This window comes from Pseudophryne corroboree, unplaced genomic scaffold, assembly GCF_028390025.1.
Source record: "Pseudophryne corroboree isolate aPseCor3 unplaced genomic scaffold, aPseCor3.hap2 scaffold_851, whole genome shotgun sequence".
In the NCBI taxonomy this organism is placed as follows: Eukaryota; Metazoa; Chordata; class Amphibia; order Anura; family Myobatrachidae; genus Pseudophryne; species Pseudophryne corroboree.
In genome coordinates, this window is record NW_026970430.1 from 81,585 (window position 1) to 104,950 (window position 23,366).

At 39.9% G+C, this 23,366-nt stretch overlaps 4 non-coding genes across 4 annotated transcripts; all 4 read left to right on the forward strand.

Annotated features, from left to right (window-relative positions):
• The first annotated feature begins 18,562 nt into the window (after nucleotides 1-18,562).
• Nucleotides 18,563-18,726, forward strand: LOC135043174 (U1 spliceosomal RNA). The gene has a single exon (XR_010236176.1). It is a non-coding gene; the product is annotated as a U1 spliceosomal RNA (small nuclear RNA).
• A 59-nt stretch (nucleotides 18,727-18,785) lies between these two features.
• Nucleotides 18,786-18,902, forward strand: LOC135043140 (U5 spliceosomal RNA). The gene has a single exon (XR_010236143.1). It is a non-coding gene; the product is annotated as a U5 spliceosomal RNA (small nuclear RNA).
• Nucleotides 18,903-19,176: 274 nt separating this feature from the next.
• Nucleotides 19,177-19,292, forward strand: LOC135043130 (U5 spliceosomal RNA). The gene has a single exon (XR_010236134.1). It is a non-coding gene; the product is annotated as a U5 spliceosomal RNA (small nuclear RNA).
• Nucleotides 19,293-19,567: 275 nt separating this feature from the next.
• LOC135043137 (U5 spliceosomal RNA) lies at nucleotides 19,568-19,683 on the forward strand. The gene has a single exon (XR_010236140.1). It is a non-coding gene; the product is annotated as a U5 spliceosomal RNA (small nuclear RNA).
• Nucleotides 19,684-23,366: the final 3,683 nt, after the last annotated feature.

The window sequence follows — 23,366 nt, forward strand, 5'->3', positions numbered from 1 at the left end:
AGATGAAGCACTAACAGAAGGCTTTAAAATTTTCATTCTAGTGTCCTTCGTTTGGGAGAAAAATGCAAAGGTACAATACAGCTTTTCCTTGCCGATATCTCTCTTTTGCAAAGAGATAGGCATTTGAAAATTCAGGGCTATAACGTGTAGATGAAGCACTAACAGAAGGCTTTAAAATTTTCATTCTAGTGTCCTTCGTTTGGGAGAAAAATGCAAAGGTACAATACAGCTTTTCCTTGCCGATATCTCTCTTTTGCAAAGAGATAGGCATTGGAAAATTCAGGGCTATAACGTGTAGATGAAGCACTAATAGGAGGCTTTAAAATTTTCATTCTAGTGTCCTTCGTTTGGGAGAAACATGCAAAGGTACAATACAGCTTTTCCTTGCCGATATCTCTCTTTTGCAAAGAGATAGGCATTGGAAAATTCAGGACTATAACGTGTAGATGAAGCACTAACAGGAGGCTTTAAAATTTTCATTCTAGTGTCTTTCGTTTGGGAGAAAAATGCAAAGGTACAATACAGCTTTTCCTTGCCAATATCTCTCTTTTGCAAAGAGCTAGGCATTGGAAAATTCAGGGCTATAACGTGTAGATGAAGCACTAACAGGAGGCTTTAAAATTTTCATTCTAGTGTCTTTCGTTTGGGAGAAAAATGCAAAGGTACAATACAGCATTTCCTTGCCGATATCTCTCTTTTGCAAAGAGATAGGCTTTGGAAAATTCAGGGCTATTACGTGTAGATGAAGCACTAAAAGGAGGCTTTAAAATTTTCATTCTAGTGTCTTTCGTTTGGGAGAAAAATGTAAAAGTACAATGCAGCTTTTCCTTGCCGATATCTCTCTTTTGCAAAGAGATAGGCATTGGAAAATTCAGGGCTATAACGTGTAGATGAAGCACTAACAGGAGGCTTTAAAATTTTCATTCTAGTGTCTTTCGTTTGGGAGAAAAATGTAAAAGTACAATGCAGCATTTCCTTGCCGATATCTCTCTTTTGCAAAGAGATAGGCATGAGAAAATTCAGGGCTATAACGTGTATATGAAGCACTAACAGGAGGCTTTAAAATTTTCATTCTAGTGTCTTTCGTTTGGGAGAAAAATGCAAAGGTACAATACAGCTTTTCCTTGCCGATATCTCTCTTTTGCTAAGAGATAGGCATTGGAAAATTCAGGGCTATAACGTGTAGATGAAGCACTAACAGGAGGCTTTAAAATTTTCATTCTAGTGTCCTTCGTTTGGGAGAAAAATGCAAAGGTACAATACAGCTTTTCCTTGCCGATATCTCTCTTTTGCAAAGAGATAGGCATTGGAAAATTCAGGGCTATAACGTGTAGATGAAGCACTAATAGGAGGCTTTAAAATTTTCATTCTAGTGTCCTTCGTTTGGGAGAAAAATGCAAAGGTACAATACAGCTTTTCCTTGCCGATATCTCTCTTTTGCAAAGAGATAGGCATTGGAAAATTCAGGGCTATAACGTGTAGATGAAGCACTAACAGGAGGCTTTAAAATTTTCATTCTAGTGTCTTTCGTTTGGGAGAAAAATGCAAAGGTACAATACAGCTTTTCCTTGCCGATATCTCTCTTTTGCAAAGAGCTAGGCATTGGAAAAATCAGGGCTATAACGTGTAGATGAAGCACTAACAGTAGACTTTAAAATTTTCATTCTAGTGTCTTTCGTTTGGGAGAAAACTGCAAAGGTACAATACAGCTTTTCCTTGCCAATATCTCTCTTTTGCAAAGAGCTAGGCATTGGAAAATTCAGGGCTATAACGTGTAGATGAAGCACTAACAGGAGGCTTTAAAATTTTCATTCTAGTGTCTTTCGTTTGGGAGAAAAATGCAAAGGTACAATACAGTTTTTCCTTGCCGATATCTCTCTTTTGCAAAGAGATAGGCATTGGAAAATTCAGGGCTATAACGTTTAGATGAAGCACTAACAGGAGGCTTTAAAATTTTCATTCTAGTGTCTTTCGTTTGGGAGAAAAATGCAAAGGTACAATACAGCTTTTCCTTGCCAATATCTCTCTTTTGCAAAGAGCTAGGCATTGGAAAATTCAGGGCTATAACGTGTAGATGAAGCACTAACAGGAGGCTTTAAAATTTTCATTCTAGTGTCTTTCGTTTGGGAGAAAAATGCAAAGGTACAATACAGCTTTTCCTTGCCGATATCTCTCTTTTGCAAAGAGCTAGGCATTGGAAAAATCAGGGCTATAACGTGTAGATGAAGCACTAACAGTAGACTTTAAAATTTTCATTCTAGTGTCTTTCGTTTGGGAGAAAACTGCAAAGGTACAATACAGCTTTTCCTTGCCAATATCTCTCTTTTGCAAAGAGCTAGGCATTGGAAAATTCAGGGCTATAACGTGTAGATGAAGCACTAACAGGAGGCTTTAAAATTTTCATTCTAGTGTCTTTCGTTTGGGAGAAAAATGCAAAGGTACAATACAGTTTTTCCTTGCCGATATCTCTCTTTTGCAAAGAGATAGGCATTGGAAAATTCAGGGCTATAACGTTTAGATGAAGCACTAACAGGAGGCTTTAAAATTTTCATTCTAGTGTCTTTCGTTTGGGAGAAAAATGCAAAGGTACAATACAGCTTTTCCTTGCCAATATCTCTCTTTTGCAAAGAGCTAGGCATTGGAAAATTCAGGGCTATAACGTGTAGATGAAGCACTAACAGGAGGCTTTAAAATTTTCATTCTAGTGTCTTTCGTTTGGGAGAAAAATGTAAAAGTACAATGCAGCATTTCCTTGCCGATATCTCTCTTTTGCAAAGAGATAGGCATGAGAAAATTCAGGGCTATAACGTGTATATGAAGCACTAACAGGAGGCTTTAAAATTTTCATTCTAGTGTCTTTCGTTTGGGAGAAAAATGCAAAGGTACAATACAGCTTTTCCTTGCCGATATCTCTCTTTTGCTAAGAGATAGGCATTGGAAAATTCAGGGCTATAACGTGTAGATGAAGCACTAACAGGAGGCTTTAAAATTTTCATTCTAGTGTCCTTCGTTTGGGAGAAAAATGCAAAGGTACAATACAGCTTTTCCTTGCCGATATCTCTCTTTTGCAAAGAGATAGGCATTGGAAAATTCAGGGCTATAACGTGTAGATGAAGCACTAATAGGAGGCTTTAAAATTTTCATTCTAGTGTCCTTCGTTTGGGAGAAAAATGCAAAGGTACAATACAGCTTTTCCTTGCCGATATCTCTCTTTTGCAAAGAGATAGGCATTGGAAAATTCAGGGCTATAACGTGTAGATGAAGCACTAACAGGAGGCTTTAAAATTTTCATTCTAGTGTCTTTCGTTTGGGAGAAAAATGCAAAGGTACAATACAGCTTTTCCTTGCCGATATCTCTCTTTTGCAAAGAGCTAGGCATTGGAAAAATCAGGGCTATAACGTGTAGATGAAGCACTAACAGTAGACTTTAAAATTTTCATTCTAGTGTCTTTCGTTTGGGAGAAAACTGCAAAGGTACAATACAGCTTTTCCTTGCCAATATCTCTCTTTTGCAAAGAGCTAGGCATTGGAAAATTCAGGGCTATAACGTGTAGATGAAGCACTAACAGGAGGCTTTAAAATTTTCATTCTAGTGTCTTTCGTTTGGGAGAAAAATGCAAAGGTACAATACAGTTTTTCCTTGCCGATATCTCTCTTTTGCAAAGAGATAGGCATTGGAAAATTCAGGGCTATAACGTTTAGATGAAGCACTAACAGGAGGCTTTAAAATTTTCATTCTAGTGTCTTTCGTTTGGGAGAAAAATGCAAAGGTACAATACAGCTTTTCCTTGCCGATATCTCTCTTTTGCAAAGAGATAGGCATTTGAAAATTCAGGGCTATAACGTGTAGATGAAGCACTAACAGGAGGCTTTAAAATTTTCATTCTAGTGTCCTTCGTTTGGGAGAAAAATGCAAAGGTACATTACAGCTTTTCCTTGCCGATATCTCTCTTTTGCAAAGAGATAGGCATTGGAAAATTCAGGGCTATAACGTGTAGATGAAGCACTAACAGGAGGCTTTAAAATTTTCATTCTAGTGTCTTTCGTTTGGGAGAAAAATGCAAAGGTACAATACAGCTTTTCCTTGCCAATATCTCTCTTTTGCAAAGAGCTAGGCATTGGAAAATTCAGGGCTATAACATGTAGATGAAGCACTAACAGGAGGCTTTAAAATTTTCATTCTAGTGTCTTTCGTTTGGGAGAAAAATGCAAAAGTACAATGCTGCTTTTCCTTGCCGATATCTCTCTTTTGCAAAGAGATAGGCATTGGAAAATTCAGGGCTATAACGTGTAGATGAAGCACTAACAGGAGGCTTTAAAATTTTCATTCTAGTGTCTTTCGTTTGGGAGAAAAATGCAAAAGTACAATGCAGCTTTTCCTTGCCGATATCTCTCTTTTGCAAAGAGATAGGCATTGGAAAATGCAGGGCTATAACATGTAGATGAAGCACTAACAGGAGGCTTTAAAATTTTCATTCTAGTGTCTTTCGTTTGGGAGAAAAATGCAAAAGTACAATGCTGCTTTTCCTTGCCGATATCTCTCTTTTGCAAAGAGATAGGCATTGGAAAATGCAGGGCTATAACGTGCAGATGAAGCACTAACGGGAGGCTTTAAAATTTTCATTCTAGTGTCTTTCGTTTGGGAGAAAAATGCAAAGGTACAATACAGCTTTTCCTTGCCAATATCTCTCTTTTGCAAAGAGCTAGGCATTGGAAAATGCAGGGCTATAACGTGTAGATGAAGCACTAACAGGAGGCTTTACAATTTTCATTCTAGTGTCTTTCGTTTGGGAGAAAAATGCAAAGGTACAATGCTGCTTTTCCTTGCCGTTATCTCTCTTTTGCAAAGAGATAGGCATTGGAAAATGCAGGGCTATAACGTGTAGATGAAGCACTAACAGGAGGCTTTTAAATTTTCATTCTAGTGTCCTTCGTTTGGGAGAAAAATGCAAAGGTACAATACAGTTTTTCCTTGCCGATATCTCTCTTTTGAAAAGAGATAGGCATTGGAAAATTCAGGGCTATAACGTGTAGATGAAGCACTAACAGGAGGCTTTAACATTTTCATTCTAGTGTCTTTCGTTTGGGAGAAAAATGCAAAGGTACAATACAGCTTTTCCTTACCAATATCTCTCTTTTGCAAAGAGCTAGGCATTGGAAAATTCAGGGCTATAACGTGTAGATGAAGCACTAACAGGAGGCTTTAAAATTTTCATTCTAGTGTCTTTCGTTTGGGAGAAAAATGCAAAAGTACAATGCAGCTTTTCCTTGCCGATATCTCTCTTTTGCAAAGAGATAGGCATTGGAAAATGCAGGGCTATAACGTGTAGATGAAGCACTAACAGTAGGCTTTAAAAATTTCATTCTAGTGTCTTTCGTTTGGGAGAAAAATGCAAAGGTACAATACAGCTTTTCCTTGCCGATATCTCTCTTTTGCAAAGAGATAGGCATTGGAAAATGCAGGGCTATAACGTGTAGATGAAGCACTAACAGTAGGCTTTAAAAATTTCATTCTAGTGTCTTTCGTTTGGGAGAAAAATGCAAAGGTACAATACAGCTTTTCCTTGCCGATATCTCTCTTTTGCAAAGAGATAGGCATTGGAAAATTCAGGGCTATAACGTGTAGATGAAGCACTAACAGGAGGCTTTAAATTTTTCATTCTAGTGTCTTTCGTTTGGGAGAAAAATGTAAAGGTACAATACAGTTTTTCCTTGCCGATATCTCTCTTTTGCAAAGAGATAGGCATTGGAAAATTCAGGGCTATAACGTGTAGATGAAGCACTAACAGGAGGCTTTAAAATTTTCATTCTAGTGTCTTTCGTTTGGGAGAAAAATGCAAAGGTACAATACAGCATTTCCTTGCCGATATCTCTCTTTTGCAAAGAGATAGGCATTGGAAAATTCAGGGCTATTACGTGTAGATGAAGCACTAAAAGGAGGCTTTAAAATTTTCATTCTAGTGTCTTTCGTTTGGGAGAAAAATGTAAAAGTACAATGCAGCTTTTCCTTGCCGATATCTCTCTTTTGCAAAGAGATAGGCATTTGAAAATTCAGGGCTATAACGTGTAGATGAAGCACTAATAGGAGGCTTTAAAATTTTCATTCTAGTGTCCTTCGTTTGGGAGAAACATGCAAAGGTACAATACAGCTTTTCCTTGCCGATATCTCTCTTTTGCAAAGAGATAGGCATTGGAAAATTCAGGACTATAACGTGTAGATGAAGCACTAACAGGAGGCTTTAAAATTTTCATTCTAGTGTCTTTCGTTTGGGAGAAAAATGCAAAGGTACAATACAGCTTTTCCTTACCAATATCTCTCTTTTGCAAAGAGCTAGGCATTGGGAAAATTCAGGGCTATTACGTGTAGATGAAGCACTAAAAGGAGGCTTTAAAATTTTCATTCTAGTGTCTTTCGTTTGGGAGAAAAATGTAAAAGTACAATGCAGCTTTTCCTTGCCGATATCTCTCTTTTGCAAAGAGATAGGCATTGGAAAATTCAGGGCTATAACGTGTAGATGAAGCACTAATAGGAGGCTTTAAAATTTTCATTCTAGTGTCCTTCGTTTGGGAGAAACATGCAAAGGTACAATACAGCTTTTCCTTGCCGATATCTCTCTTTTGCAAAGAGATAGGCATTGGAAAATTCAGGACTATAACGTGTAGATGAAGCACTAACAGGAGGCTTTAAAATTTTAATTCTAGTGTCTTTCGTTTGGGAGAAAAATGCAAAGGTACAATACAGCTTTTCCTTGCCAATATCTCTCTTTTGCAAAGAGCTAGGCATTGGAAAATTCAGGGCTATAACGTGTAGATGAAGCACTAACAGGAGGCTTTAAAATTTTCATTCTAGTGTCTTTCGTTTGGGAGAAAAATGCAAAGGTACAATACAGCATTTCCTTGCCGATATCTCTCTTTTGCAAAGAGATAGGCTTTGGAAAATTCAGGGCTATTACGTGTAGATGAAGCACTAAAAGGAGGCTTTAAAATTTTCATTCTAGTGTCTTTCGTTTGGGAGAAAAATGTAAAAGTACAATGCAGCTTTTCCTTGCCGATATCTCTCTTTTGCAAAGAGATAGGCATTGGAAAATTCAGGGCTATAACGTGTAGATGAAGCACTAACAGGAGGCTTTAAAATTTTCATTCTAGTGTCTTTCGTTTGGGAGAAAAATGTAAAAGTACAATGCAGCATTTCCTTGCCGATATCTCTCTTTTGCAAAGAGATAGGCATGAGAAAATTCAGGGCTATAACGTGTATATGAAGCACTAACAGGAGGCTTTAAAATTTTCATTCTAGTGTCTTTCGTTTGGGAGAAAAATGCAAAGGTACAATACAGCTTTTCCTTGCCGATATCTCTCTTTTGCTAAGAGATAGGCATTGGAAAATTCAGGGCTATAACGTGTAGATGAAGCACTAACAGGAGGCTTTAAAATTTTCATTCTAGTGTCCTTCGTTTGGGAGAAAAATGCAAAGGTACAATACAGCTTTTCCTTGCCGATATCTCTCTTTTGCAAAGAGATAGGAATTGGAAAATTCAGGGCTATAACGTGTAGATGAAGCACTAATAGGAGGCTTTAAAATTTTCATTCTAGTGTCCTTCGTTTGGGAGAAAAATGCAAAGGTACAATACAGCTTTTCCTTGCCGATATCTCTCTTTTGCAAAGAGATAGGCATTGGAAAATTCAGGGCTATAACGTGTAGATGAAGCACTAACAGGAGGCTTTAAAATTTTCATTCTAGTGTCTTTCGTTTGGGAGAAAAATGCAAAGGTACAATACAGCTTTTCCTTGCCGATATCTCTCTTTTGCAAAGAGCTAGGCATTGGAAAATTCAGGGCTATAACGTGTAGATGAAGCACTAACAGTAGACTTTAAAATTTTCATTCTAGTGTCTTTCGTTTGGGAGAAAACTGCAAAGGTACAATACAGCTTTTCCTTGCCAATATCTCTCTTTTGCAAAGAGCTAGGCATTGGAAAATTCAGGGCTGTAACGTGTAGATGAAGCACTAACAGGAGGCTTTAAAATTTTCATTCTAGTGTCTTTCGTTTGGGAGAAAAATGCAAAGGTACAATACAGTTTTTCCTTGCCGATATCTCTCTTTTGCAAAGAGATAGGCATTGGAAAATTCAGGGCTATAACGTTTAGATGAAGCACTAACAGGAGGCTTTAAAATTTTCATTCTAGTGTCTTTCGTTTGGGAGAAAAATGCAAAGGTACAATACAGCTTTTCCTTGCCGATATCTCTCTTTTGCAAAGAGATAGGCATTTGAAAATTCAGGGCTATAACGTGTAGATGAAGCACTAACAGGAGGCTTTAAAATTTTCATTCTAGTGTCCTTCGTTTGGGAGAAAAATGCAAAGGTACATTACAGCTTTTCCTTGCCGATATCTCTCTTTTGCAAAGAGATAGGCATTGGAAAATTCAGGGCTATAACGTGTAGATGAAGCACTAACAGGAGGCTTTAAAATTTTCATTCTAGTGTCTTTCGTTTGGGAGAAAAATGCAAAGGTACAATACAGCTTTTCCTTGCCAATGTCTCTCTTTTGCAAAGAGCTAGGCATTGGAAAATTCAGGGCTATAACGTGTAGATGAAGCACTAACAGGAGGCTTTAAAATTTTCATTCTAGTGTCTTTCGTTTGGGAGAAAAATGCAAAAGTACAATGCTGCTTTTCCTTGCCGATATCTCTCTTTTGCAAAGAGATAGGCATTGGAAAATTCAGGGCTATAACGTGTAGATGAAGCACTAACAGGAGGCTTTAAAATTTTCATTCTAGTGTCTTTCGTTTGGGAGAAAAATGCAAAAGTACAATGCTGCTTTTCCTTGCCGATATCTCTCTTTTGCAAAGAGATAGGCATTGGAAAATGCAGGGCTATAACATGTAGATGAAGCACTAACAGGAGGCTTTAAAATTTTCATTCTAGTGTCTTTCGTTTGGGAGAAAAATGCAAAAGTACAATGCTGCTTTTCCTTGCCGATATCTCTCTTTTGCAAAGAGATAGGCATTGGAAAATGCAGGGCTATAACGTGCAGATGAAGCACTAACAGGAGGCTTTAAAATTTTCATTCTAGTGTCTTTCGTTTGGGAGAAAAATGCAAAGGTACAATACAGCTTTTCCTTGCCAATATCTCTCTTTTGCAAAGAGCTAGGCATTGGAAAATGCAGGGCTATAACGTGTAGATGAAGCACTAACAGGAGGCTTTACAATTTTCATTCTAGTGTCTTTCGTTTGGGAGAAAAATGCAAAGGTACAATGCTGCTTTTCCTTGCCGTTATCTCTCTTTTGCAAAGAGATAGGCATTGGAAAATGCAGGGCTATAACGTGTAGATGAAGCACTAACAGGAGGCTTTTAAATTTTCATTCTAGTGTCCTTCGTTTGGGAGAAAAATGCAAAGGTACAATACAGTTTTTCCTTGCCGATATCTCTCTTTTGAAAAGAGATAGGCATTGGAAAATTCAGGGCTATAACGTGTAGATGAAGCACTAACAGGAGGCTTTAAAATTTTCATTCTAGTGTCCTTCGTTTGGGAGAAAAATGCAAAGGTACATTACAGCTTTTCCTTACCAATATCTCTCTTTTGCAAAGAGCTAGGCATTGGAAAATTCAGGGCTATAACGTGTAGATGAAGCACTAACAGGAGGCTTTAAAATTTTCATTCTAGTGTCTTTCGTTTGGGAGAAAAATGCAAAGGTACAATACAGCATTTCCTTGCCGATATCTCTCTTTTGCAAAGAGATAGGCATTGGAAAATTCAGGGCTATTACGTGTAGATGAAGCACTAAAAGGAGGCTTTAAAATTTTCATTCTAGTGTCTTTCGTTTGGGAGAAAAATGTAAAAGTACAATGCAGCTTTTCCTTGCCGATATCTCTCTTTTGCAAAGAAATAGGCATTGGAAAATTCAGGGCTATAACGTGTAGATGAAGCACAAACAGGAGGCTTTAAAATTTTCATTCTAGTGTCTTTCGTTTGGGAGAAAAATGCAAAAGTACAATGCAGCTTTTCGTTGCCGATATCTCTCTTTTGCAAAGAGATAGGCATTGGAAAATTCAGGACTATAACGTGTATATGAAGCACTAACAGGAGGCTTTAAAATTTTCATTCTAGTGTCTTTCGTTTGGGAGAAAAATGCAAAGGTACAATACAGCTTTTCCTTGCCGATATCTCTCTTTTGCTAAGAGATAGGCATTGGAAAATTCAGGGCTATAACGTGTAGATGAAGCACTAAAAGGAGGCTTTAAAATTTTCATTCTAGTGTCCTTCGTTTGGGAGAAAAATGCAAAGGTACAATACAGCTTTTCCTTGCCGATATCTCTCTTTTGCAAAGAGATAGGCATTGGAAAATTCAGGGCTATAACGTGTAGATGAAGCACTAACAGGAGGCTTTAAAATTTTCATTCTAGTGTCTTTCGTTTGGGAGAAAAATGCAAAGGTACAATACAGCTTTTCCTTGCCGATATCTCTCTTTTGCTAAGAGATAGGCATTGGAAAATTCAGGGCTATAACGTGTAGATGAAGCACTAAAAGGAGGCTTTAAAATTTTCATTCTAGTGTCCTTCGTTTGGGAGAAAAATGCAAAGGTACAATACAGCTTTTCCTTGCCGATATCTCTCTTTTGCAAAGAGATAGGCATTGGAAAATTCAGGGCTATAACGTGTAGATGAAGCACTAACAGGAGGCTTTAAAATTTTCATTCTAGTGTCTTTCGTTTGGGAGAAAAATGCAAAGGTACAATACAGCATTTCCTTGCCGATATCTCTCTTTTGCAAAGAGATAGGCATTGGAAAATTCAGGGGTATTACGTGTAGATGAAGCACTAAAAGGAGGCTTTAAAATTTTCATTCTAGTGTCTTTCGTTTGGGAGAAAAATGTAAAAGTACAATGCAGCTTTTCCTTGCCGATATCTCTCTTTTGCAAAGAGATAGGCATTGGAAAATTCAGGGCTATAACGTGTAGATGAAGCACTAACAGGAGGCTTTAAAATTTTCATTCTAGTGTCTTTCGTTTGGGAGAAAAATGTAAAAGTACAATGCAGCTTTTCCTTGCCGATATCTCTCTTTTGCAAAGAGATAGGCATTGGAAAATTCAGGGCTATAACGTGTATATGAAGCACTAACAGGAGGCTTTAAAATTTTCATTCTAGTGTCTTTCGTTTGGGAGAAAAATGCAAAGGTACAATACAGCTTTTCCTTGCCGATATCTCTCTTTTGCAAAGAGATAGGCATTGGAAAATTCAGGGCTATAACGTGTAGATGAAGCACTAACAGGAGGCTTTAAAATTTTCATTCTAGTGTCTTTCGTTTGGGAGAAAAATGCAAAGGTACAATACAGCTTTTCCTTGCCGATATCTCTCTTTTGCAAAGAGCTAGGCATTTGAAAATTCAGGGCTATAACGTGTAGATGAAGCACTAACAGTAGACTTTAAAATTTTCATTCTAGTGTCTTTCGTTTGGGAGAAAAATGCAAAGGTACAATACAGCTTTTCCTTGCCGATATCTCTCTTTTGCTAAGAGATAGGCATTGGAAAATTCAGGGCTATAACGTGTAGATGAAGCACTAAAAGGAGGCTTTAAAATTTTCATTCTAGTGTCCTTCGTTTGGGAGAAAAATGCAAAGGTACAATACAGCTTTTCCTTGCCGATATCTCTCTTTTGCAAAGAGATAGGCATTGGAAAATTCAGGGCTATAACGTGTAGATGAAGCACTAACAGGAGGCTTTAAAATTTTCATTCTAGTGTCCTTCGTTTGGGAGAAAAATGCAAAGGTACAATACAGCTTTTCCTTGCTAATATCTCTCTTTTGCAAAGAGCTAGGCATTGGAAAATTCAGGGCTATAACGTGTAGATGAAGCACTAACAGGAGGCTTTAAAATTTTCATTCTAGTGTCTTTCGTTTGGGAGAAAAATGCAAAGGTACAATACAGCTTTTCCTTGCCGATATCTCTCTTTTGCAAAGAGATAGGCATTGGAAAATTCAGGGCTATTACGTGTAGATGAAGCACTAAAAGGAGGCTTTAAAATTTTCATTCTAGTGTCTTTCGTTTGGGAGAAAAATGTAAAAGTACAATGCAGCTTTTCCTTGCCGATATCTCTCTTTTGCAAAGAGATAGGCATTGGAAAATTCAGGGCTATAACGTGTAGATGAAGCACTAACAGGAGGCTTTAAAATTTTCATTCTAGTGTCTTTCGTTTGGGAGAAAAATGTAAAAGTACAATGCAGCTTTTCCTTGCCGATTTCTCTCTTTTGCAAAGAGATAGGCATTGGAAAATTCAGGGCTATAACGTGTATATGAAGCACTAACAGGAGGCTTTAAAATTTTCATTCTAGTGTCTTTCGTTTGGGAGAAAAATGCAAAGGTACAATACAGCTTTTCCTTGCCGATATCTCTCTTTTGCTAAGAGATAGGCATTGGAAAATTCAGGGCTATAACGTGTAGATGAAGCACTAAAAGGAGGCTTTAAAATTTTCATTCTAGTGTCCTTCGTTTGGGAGAAAAATGCAAAGGTACAATACAGCTTTTCCTTGCCGATATCTCTCTTTTGCAAAGAGATAGGCATTGGAAAATTCAGGGCTATAACGTGTAGATGAAGCACTAATAGGAGGCTTTAAAATTTTCATTCTAGTGTCCTTCGTTTGGGAGAAAAATGCAAAGGTACAATACAGCTTTTCCTTGCCGATATCTCTCTTTTGCAAAGAAATAGGCATTGGAAAATTCAGGGCTATAACGTGTAGATGAAGCACTAACAGGAGGCTTTAAATTTTTCATTCTAGTGTCTTTCGTTTGGGAGAAAAATGCAAAGGTACAATACAGCTTTTCCTTGCCGATATCTCTCTTTTGCAAAGAGCTAGGCATTGGAAAATTCAGGGCTATAACGTGTAGATGAAGCACTAACAGTAGACTTTAAAATTTTCATTCTAGTGTCTTTCGTTTGGGAGAAAAATGCAAAGGTACAATACAGCTTTTCCTTGCCAATATCTCTCTTTTGCAAAGAGCTAGGCATTGGAAAATTCAGGGCTATAACGTGTAGATGAAGCACTAACAGGAGGCTTTAAAATTTTCATTCTAGTGTCTTTCGTTTGGGAGAAAAATGCAAAAGTACAATGCTGCTTTTCCTTGCCGATATCTCTCTTTTGCAAAGAGATAGGCATTGGAAAATTCAGGGCTATAACGTGTAGATGAAGCACTAACAGGAGGCTTTAAAATTTTCATTCTAGTGTCCTTCGTTTGGGAGAAAAATGCAAAGGTACAATACAGCTTTTCCTTGCCAATATCTCTCTTTTGCAAAGAGCTAGGCATTGGAAAATTCAGGGCTATAACGTGTAGATGAAGCACTAACAGGAGGCTTTAAAATTTTCATTCTAGTGTCTTTCGTTTGGGAGAAAAATGCAAAGGTACAATACAGCATTTCCTTGCCGATATCTCTCTTTTGCAAAGAGATAGGCATTGGAAAATTCAGGGCTATTACGTGTAGATGAAGCACTAAAAGGAGGCTTTAAAATTTTCATTCTAGTGTCTTTCGTTTGGGAGAAAAATGTAAAAGTACAATGCAGCTTTTCCTTGCCGATATCTCTCTTTTGCAAAGAGATAGGCATTGGAAAATTCAGGGCTATAACGTGTAGATGAAGCACTAACAGGAGGCTTTAAAATTTTCATTCTAGTGTCTTTCGTTTGGGAGAAAAATGTAAAAGTACAATGCAGCTTTTCCTTGCCGATATCTCTCTTTTGCAAAGAGATAGGCATTGGAAAATTCAGGGCTATAACGTGTATATGAAGCACTAACAGGAGGCTTTAAAATTTTCATTCTAGTGTCTTTCGTTTGGGAGAAAAATGCAAAGGTACAATACAGCTTTTCCTTGCCGATATCTCTCTTTTGCTAAGAGATAGGCATTGGAAAATTCAGGGCTATAACGTGTAGATGAAGCACTAAAAGGAGGCTTTAAAATTTTCATTCTAGTGTCCTTCGTTTGGGAGAAAAATGCAAAGGTACAATACAGCTTTTCCTTGCCGATATCTCTCTTTTGCAAAGAGATAGGCATTGGAAAATTCAGGGCTATAACGTGTAGATGAAGCACTAATAGGAGGCTTTAAAATTTTCATTCTAGTGTCCTTCGTTTGGGAGAAACATGCAAAGGTACAATACAGCTTTTCCTTGCCGATATCTCTCTTTTGCAAAGAGATAGGCATTGGAAAATTCAGGGCTATAACGTGTAGATGAAGCACTAACAGGAGGCTTTAAAATTTTCATTCTAGTGTCTTTCGTTTGGGAGAAAAATGCAAAGGTACAATACAGCTTTTCCTTGCCGATATCTCTCTTTTGCAAAGAGCTAGGCATTGGAAAATTCAGGGCTATAACGTGTAGATGAAGCACTAATAGGAAGCTTTAAAATTTTCATTCTAGTGTCTTTCGTTTGGGAGAAAAATGCAAAAGTACAATGCTGCTTTTCCTTGCCGATATCTCTCTTTTGCAAAGAGATAGGCATTGGAAAATGCAGGGCTATAACATGTAGATGAAGCACTAACAGGAGGCTTTAAAATTTTCATTCTAGTGTCTTTCGTTTGGGAGAAAAATGCAAAGGTACAATACAGCTTTTCCTTGCCAATATCTCTCTTTTGCAAAGAGCTAGGCATTGGAAAATGCAGGGCTATAACGTGTAGATGAAGCACTAACAGGAGGCTTTACAATTTTCATTCTAGTGTCTTTCGTTTGGGAGAAAAATGCAAAGGTACAATGCTGCTTTTCCTTGCCGATATCTCTCTTTTGCAAAGAGATAGGCATTGGAAAATGCAGGGCTATAACGTGTAGATGAAGCACTAACAGGAGGCTTTTAAATTTTCATTCTAGTGTCCTTCGTTTGGGAGAAAAATGCAAAGGTACAATACAGTTTTTCCTTGCCGATATCTCTCTTTTGAAAAGAGATAGGCATTGGAAAATTCAGGGCTATAACGTGTAGATGAAGCACTAACAGGAGGCTTTTAAATTTTCATTCTAGTGTCTTTCGTTTGGGAGAAAAATGCAAAAGTACAATGCAGCTTTTCCTTGCCGATATCTCTCTTTTGCAAAGAGATAGGCATTGGAAAATGCAGGGCTATAACGTGTAGATGAAGCACTAACAGTAGGCTTTAAAAATTTCATTCTAGTGTCTTTCGTTTGGGAGAAAAATGCAAAAGTACAATGCAGCTTTTCCTTGCCGATATCTCTCTTTTGCAAAGAGATAGGCATTGGAAAATTCAGGGCTATAACGTGTAGATGAAGCACTAATAGGAGGCTTTAAAATTTTCATTCTAATGTCCTTCGTTTGGGAGAAAAATGCAAAGGTACAATACAGCTTTTCCTTGCCGATATCTCTCTTTTGCAAAGAGATAGGCATTGGAAAATTCAGGGCTATAACATGTAGATGAAGCACTAACAGGAGGCTTTAAAATTTTCATTCTAGTGTCTTTCGTTTGGGAGAAAAATGCAAAGGTACAATACAGCTTTTCCTTGCCGATATCTCTCTTTTGCAAAGAGATAGGCATTAGAAAATTCAGGGCTATAACGTGTAGATGAAGCACTAACAGGAGGCTTTAAAATTTTCATTCTAGTGTCCTTCGTTTGGGAGAAAAATGCAAAGGTACAATACAGCTTTTCCTTGCCGATATCTCTCTTTTGCAAAGAGATAGGCATTGGACAAATTCAGGGCTATAACGTGTAGATGAAGCACTAACAGGAGGCTTTAAAATTTTCATTCTAGTGTCTTTCGTTTGGGAGAAAAATGCAAAGGTACAATACAGCTTTTCCTTGCCGATATCTCTCTTTTGCAAAGAGCTAGGCATTGGAAAATTCAGGGCTATAACGTGTAGATGAAGCACTAACAGGAGGCTTTAAAATTTTCATTCTAATGTCTTTCGTTTGGGAGAAAAATGCAAAGGTACAATACAGCTTTTCCTTGCCAATATCTCTCTTTTGCAAAGAGCTAGGCATTGGAAAATTCAGGGCTATAACGTGTAGATGAAGCACTAACAGGAGGCTTTAAAATTTTCATTCTAGTGTCTTTCGTTTGGGAGAAAAATGCAAAGGTACAATACAGTTTTTCCTTGCCAATATCTCTCTTTTGCAAAGAGATAGGCATTGGAAAATTCAGGGCTATAACGTGTAGATGAAGCACTAACAGGAGGCTTTAAAATTTTCATTCTAGTATCCTTCGTTTGGGAGAAAAATGCAAAGGTACAATACAGCTTTTCCTTGCCAATATCTCTCTTTTGCAAAGAGCTAGGCATTGGAAAATTCAGGGCTATACCGTGTAGATGAAGCACTAACAGGAGGCTTTTACATTTTCATTCTAGTGTCCTTCGTTTGGGAGAAAAATGCAAAGGTACAATACAGCTTTTCCTTGCCGATATCTCTCTTTTGCAAAGAGCTAGGCATTGGAAAATTCAGGGCTATAACGTGTAGATGAAGCACTAACAGGAGGCTTTAAAATTTTCAATCTAGTGTCTTTCGTTTGGGAGAAAAATGCAAAGGTACAATACAGTTTTTCCTTGCCGATATCTCTCTTTTGCAAAGAGATAGGCATTGGAAAATTCAGGGCTATAACGTGTAGATGAAGCACTAACAGGAGGCTTTAAAATTTTCATTCTAGTGTCCTTCGTTTGGGAGAAAAATGCAAAGGTACAATACAGCTTTTCCTTGCCAATATCTCTCTTTTGCAAAGAGCTAGGCATTGGAAAATTCAGGGCTATACCGTGTAGATGAAGCACTAACAGGAGGCTTTTACATTTTCATTCTAGTGTCCTTCGTTTGGGAGAAAAATGCAAAGGTACAATACAGCTTTTCCTTGCCGATATCTCTCTTTTGCAAAGAGATAGGCATTGGAAAATTCAGGGCTATAACGTGTAGATGAAGCACTAACAGGAGGCTTTAAAATTTTCATTCTAGTGTCTTTCGTTTGGGAGAAAAATGCAAAGGTACAATACAGCTTTTCCTTGCCGATATCTCTCTTTTGCAAAGAGATAGGCATTTGAAAATTCAGGGCTATAACGTATAGATGAAGCACTAACAGGAGGCTTTAAAATTTTCATTCTAGTGTCCTTCGTTTGGGAGAAAAATGCAAAGGTACAATACAGCTTTTCCTTGCCGATATCTCTCTTTTGCAAAGAGATAGGCATTGGAAAATTCAGGGCTATAACGTGTAGATGAAGCACTAATAGGAGGCTTTAAAATTTTCATTCTAGTGTCCTTCGTTTGGGAGAAAAATGCAAAGGTACAATACAGCTTTTCCTTGCCGATATCTCTCTTTTGCAAAGAGATAGGCATTGGAAAATTCAGGGCTATAACGTGTAGATGAAGCACTAACAGGAGGCTTTAAAATTTTCATTCTAGTGTCTTTCGTTTGGGAGAAAAATGCAAAGGTACAATACAGCTTTTCCTTGCCGATATCTCTCTTTTGCAAAGAGCTAGGCATTGGAAAATTAAGGGCTATAACGTGTAGATGAAGCACTAATAGGAGGCTTTAAAATTTTCATTCTAATGTCCTTCGTTTGGGAGAAAAATGCAAAGGTACAATACAGCTTTTCCTTGTCGATATCTCTCTTTTGCAAAGAGATAGGCATTGGAAAATTCAGGGCTATAACGTGTATATGAAGCACTAACAGGAGGCTTTAAAATTTTCATTCTAGTGTCTTTCGTTTGGGAGAAAAATGCAAAGGTACAATACAGCTTTTCCTTGCCGATATCTCTCTTTTGCAAAGAGCTAGGCATTGGAAAATTCAGGGCTATAACGTGTAGATGAAGCTCTAACAGTAGACTTTAAAATTTTCATTCTAGTGTCTTTCGTTTGGGAGAAAAATGCAAAGGTACAATACAGCTTTTCCTTGCCAATATCTCTCTTTTGCAAAGAGCTAGGCATTGGAAAATTCAGGGCTATAACGTGTAGATGAAGCACTAACAGGAGGCTTTAAAATTTTCATTCTAGTGTCTTTCGTTTGGGAGAAAAATGCAAAGGTACAATACAGCTTTTCCTTGCCGATATCTCTCTTTTGCAAAGAGATAGGCATTGGAAAATTCAGGGCTATAACGTGTAGATGAAGCACTAACAGGAGGCTTTAAAATTTTCATTCTAGTGTCTTTCGTTTGGGAGAAAAATCAGCTTGAATGCTTCAGGGGCTGGGGCATAGCCAACATGAGCCCCACACCGAAGGAGGGTGGAGGTGTTTAATGCAAACTAGGGGTCAGACAAGCGCCGCAAAAGGCCACCATGCCCTGCACGCCCCTTTTCTGTTTTCATATGCAGACGAGGGTTGAAGCCAACTTTGACCCACTGCTTGGATGACATCACCATATGCAAATCCATCTGCGGCAGGCCTTCCCCCAGGAATGCTTGCACTAGTTGTTGCATTTGGTTTGTTGTTTGGGGGTGCTTCAGTATTAGGCAGCCTTCTGCCCTCCCATGTTCATCTGAAAATATGTGTTCTCCCTGCAGTTGTTGTCCCCAGATGAGAGTTCCCTTGTGCTGCCTCAGTTGAATCTCCTTAACTTGACAGAGATGTGCCTGAGCAGCGGCCCTCCCCTGCTCTATCCCAAATCATACTTATTTTGCATAGGAGATACCATGGTCATGAAGATTATTCTCCCAGGGTGAGGTTCATTCATTGCATTCTGGGTATGCTGACCCCTGTGATTTCCCCAAATGTGGGAAACTCGACTGCTTTATTTGTGGTAGTGGGGGACTGTGTTTGTGTTTTCCTCTGGTCAGCTCTGGTAAAAGTCAGATTTCTTTGTTTCAGAGCCTTGTTCTTCTTTTGAGAGTTCCCTTGTGCTAGTTCTTCAGAACGAACAAATCTTTTGCCTTTTACTAAAGATTTCCGTGGAGAGGAGCAAAACTGAGTTTTATCTCAATTTTTGCATGCCCCGTCTTATTGGGGTTTCTTTTATCAGTTTAAAGATAGAACGAGTGTGCTTTAATGTAAGCTCATTTGCGTAGAAATGACAGTAAATGTTTGTTTCTTTTCAAACAGAACTTTCTTGACTATACTAATTGCTTGAAAGATCTGGGAGCACATGGAAAAGAGTACAAACCATGTTTATAGCAAGGGGAAGCCTGGTGAGAAATCTGCTTTCTTTCTTTCAAATTGGGTGCTCACTTTGAGCTGAATGAGGACTGCTGGCATGGCACTCAGGCGACAGGTAGAATCTTGGTCATGCTGTGGTTTCTCTTCAGAACGAACAAATCTTTCGCCTTTTACTAAAGATTTCCGTGGAGAGGAGCAAAACTGAGTTTTATCTCAATTTTTGCATGCCCCATCTTATTGGGGTTTTATTTTATTGGTTTAAAGATAGAACGAGTGTGCTTTAATGTTAGCTCATTTGCATAGAAATGACAGTAAATGTTTGTTTCTTTTCAAACAGAACTTTCTTGACCACACTAATTGTTTGAAAGATCTGGGAGCACATGGAAAAGAGTACAAACCATGTTTATAGCAAGGGGAAGCCTGGTGAGAAATCTGCTTTCTTTCATTCAAATTGGGTGCTCACTTTGAGCTGAATGAGAACTGCTGGCATGGCACTCAGGCGACAGGTGGAATCTTGGTCATGCTCTGGTTTCTCTTCAGAACTAACAAATATTTCGCCTTTTATTAAAGATTTCCGTGGAGAGGAGCAAAACTGAGTTTTATCTCAATTTTTGCATGCCCCATATTATTGGGGTTTCTTTTATCAGTTTAAAGACAGAACGAGTGTGCTTTCTTGTTAGCTTTAATGTAAGTTTATTTGCATAACAATGACAGTAAATGTTTGTTTCTTTTCAAACAGAACTTTCTTGACCATGCTACTTGCTTGAAAGATCTGGGAGCACATGGAAAACAGTACAAACCATGCAGTATCACAAGAGCCTTTATTTGATCTTTCATGAAGATAGAGCAGAATTGAGGACACGTCAACAATTTCTGCCGAAGGTGGTTCATCTTTCCACATGGTGCCTTTGGCCACTGACACCTTCGTTGAGTCAAAGTCTCTGGCTGTGGTCAGAACTTTGAAAATTTATGTCACCAGAACGGTTCAGATTAGGAAAACAGAGGCTCTGTTTGTCCTGTATGCTCCCAACATGATTGGGTGTCCTGCTTCCATGCAGACCATTATGCGCTGGATCTGTGGTAAAATTCAGCATGCTCATTCCACGGCAGGATTGCCGTTACTGAATTAGGTGAAGACCCATTCTACTAGAAAGGTGGGTTCATCCTGGGCAGCTGGTCGGGGAGTCTCGGCATTGCAACTTTGCCGAGCAGCTATTTAGTAAACACTTTTGCTAAGTTTTACAAGTTTGATACCTTGGCTGATGATAACCTCAAGTTGGGTCATTCGGTGCTGCAGAGTCGTACGCACTCTCCCACCCGTTCAAGAGCTTTGGTATAACCCCATGGTTCTTAATGTGACCCCAGCATCCTCTAGGTCGTATGAGAAAATAGGATTTTAATACCTACCGGTAAATCCTTTTCTCTTAGTACGTAGAGGATGCTGGGCACCCGTCCCAGTCCATACTGTGTCTGCAGTTATTACTTGTGGTTATACACATGTTGTGTTACGGTTCTGGTCAGCTTTTTGCTGCAATTGTTCATGCCGTTGGCTTGTGTTCTGTTGAATGCCACGTTCTGCGGCATGCTTAAGGTGTGAGCTGGTAAGATGCTCACCTTAGTTTAACAATAAATCCTTTCCTCGAAATGTCCGTCTCCCTGGGCACAGTTCCTATAACTGGAGTCTGGAGGAGGGGCATAGAGGGAGGAGCCAGTTCACACCCTTTGAAAGTCTTAAAGTGCCCATGTCTCTTGCGGATCCCGTCTATACCCCATGGTTCTTAATGTGACCCCAGCATCCTCTACGGACTAAGAGAAAAGGATGCCCTTGTGTACTATCCTGACTTCTCCTCCCGTCTGCTTACTTTGTGCCTTCCAACGCACAATGCGAACTACAGGTGGTGCTGCAGGGCCCACACCCTTTTACTTGCCTTACAGAGCAGCTCTGGAGCTGTTACAGTGCCCAGCTGCTGCAAGAAATCAGCATGAATGCTTCAGGGGATGGGGCATGGCCAACATGAGCCCCACACCAAAGGAGGGTGGGGGTGTTTAATGCGAACTAGGGGTCATCCAAGCACTGCAAAAGGCCGCCATGCCCTGCATGCCCCTTTTCTCTTTTTATATGCAGATGAGGGTTCCAGCCAACTTTGGCCCACTGCTTGGATGACATCACCGTATGCAAATCCGTCTGCTGCAGACCTTCCCCCAGGAATGCTGTTACTAGTTGTTGGATATGGTTTGATATTTGATGGTGCTTCAGTATTAGGCAGCCTTCCGCCATCCCATGTTCATCTGAAAAGATGTGGTCTCCCTGCAGTTGTTGTCCCCAGACGAGAGTTCCCTTGTGCTTCCTCAGTTGAATCTCCTTAACTTGACGGGGGAGGGGCTGCCCGAGCTGCCACCCTCCCCAGCCCTATCCCAACTCATACTTATTTTACATATTAGATCTCTTGATCATGAAGATTGTTCTCACAGGGTGAGGTTCATCCATTATATTTTAAAATAGGAAGGTACAAATTACATATTTGAATTGCATCTATGTGCTGGATTCAAATGTCCCCCCCCCTTCCTTTCTCAATTGTGCCCGTCAGCAGCTATTCTAAGGTTGCTGCCAATGGGTGTGACACATTAATTTCTTCTGTGGGGTACACTGGACTCCACAAGGATTCACATTGGGGTGTAGAGTAGGATCTTGATCTGAGGCACCAACCGGCTCAAAGCTTTTGACTGTTCCCAAGAAGCTCAGTGCATTCTCCTCTATAACCCCGCTTCCATGAACAGGGAGCTCAGTTTGTAGTTGGTGCCTTCAGTAGCAGGCCAATTAACAGGGGCCTGCCTCAGGCAGCCTATTCTTAGCTATTAATTTTGACAAGAAAAGAAGAACTTGTTTTATGAGAATCTACAAGGGCTGCAGCAGGCTAGGTCTAATAGACATCTTTACTGCAGCTTCATCACTCCCAGCGGCGCTATATACTCCCGTGCCCTGGTTGCTGGGTCACTGCAGCGGAGGCTCCGGTTTCATCCTAAGGTCAGTCACACACACACCACCCTTCCGGATCACGAGGCCGCTGATGAAGGGGAGCGAGGCCGTAGGGGGTGGGCCGTGTGCGCACTGCGGTGGACACTGATTACTGGGCAGCCGCTCCACTAGCCACCAGGTACAGTTAAGGAGCACAGGTCTGGGGGTTTTTCTCCTATATTAACCCAATTTTGTACTGCCCGCAGCGCATTGTGATAGGTAATAGGGCCTGATTCAGGTTGGATTGCAATCACAATAAGCGATCCAACTGCAAAAATTGCTAAGAGCATACGCATGTGCCTGCATTTTCTGCGGCACCCCGCAGAGAATGTGATCGCCTCTGCCTGTCAATCGGGGTGGGGAAGGGGGGGAGAGGTGGGTCAGCAACACTCCATTTCCAAGTCAGGGATGGAGCGGTGCGGGGGCAAGGCTTCAAAATGGGGTCTGCAATGGAGGAGACACAGGGGGCGTGGTCACAGCGGCTGTATGACATCACATTCAGCCGCTGTGATCACAAAAATGGTGGCGGCTTCCTGCGCGCACATACAGTCTGCACCAGCAGGAGCCTACACCATTTTTTATGATCACGCTGAACTGCAGTGCGACTGCAATTACAGCATGGTCAAGAAGGGAGGCGTCATGCTGGGTGGCCATGCCCTGTCACTGTGCAGGAGCCAGCACCGCTCACACACTAGTCCCCGGGTGCAGCCCCCAACCCCCGGGACACCCGGAGCAACAAAATGTAGATTCAGGCCACCAGGCCACGCCCCTACCTATGAAACCATGCCTCCTTTTTACCATTGCGCTGCTTATCTGCGCGCACTGCATTACAATCTCCCTCGCCACCTCTCTGTGTGTCACCAGTGATAGTGACACCTCTGCCATGCTTGTAGCAGCTGGTCCTAAGATCTACGCCTCAAACCCTGAGTGTTTGCCCTTGTGACTTGTTGATCATCATAGCGAAGCAGATGCTTACAGAAAACTGCAGGGGCTTAGATTGAAAATAAAAAAATTGATGGGTATAAGGTAGAGAGGAGCGGGTTCGGTTCTCCGAGAACCGAATTCCCCACGAACTCCACGTGGTTTACACTGGTCCGAGGCAGGCTCGGTTGTTCCCGCCTGACTCGGAAAACCTGAACAAGGGAAAATGTCATCATCCCGCTGTCGGATTCTCGCGAGATTCGGATTCCATATAAAGAGCTGCGCGTTGCTGCCATTTTTACTCGTGCATTGAAGAGAGAGCGGAGAGGACGTGGCTATGTTCTCTCAGTGGAAATCTCAATATCAGTGCTCAGTATCAGTG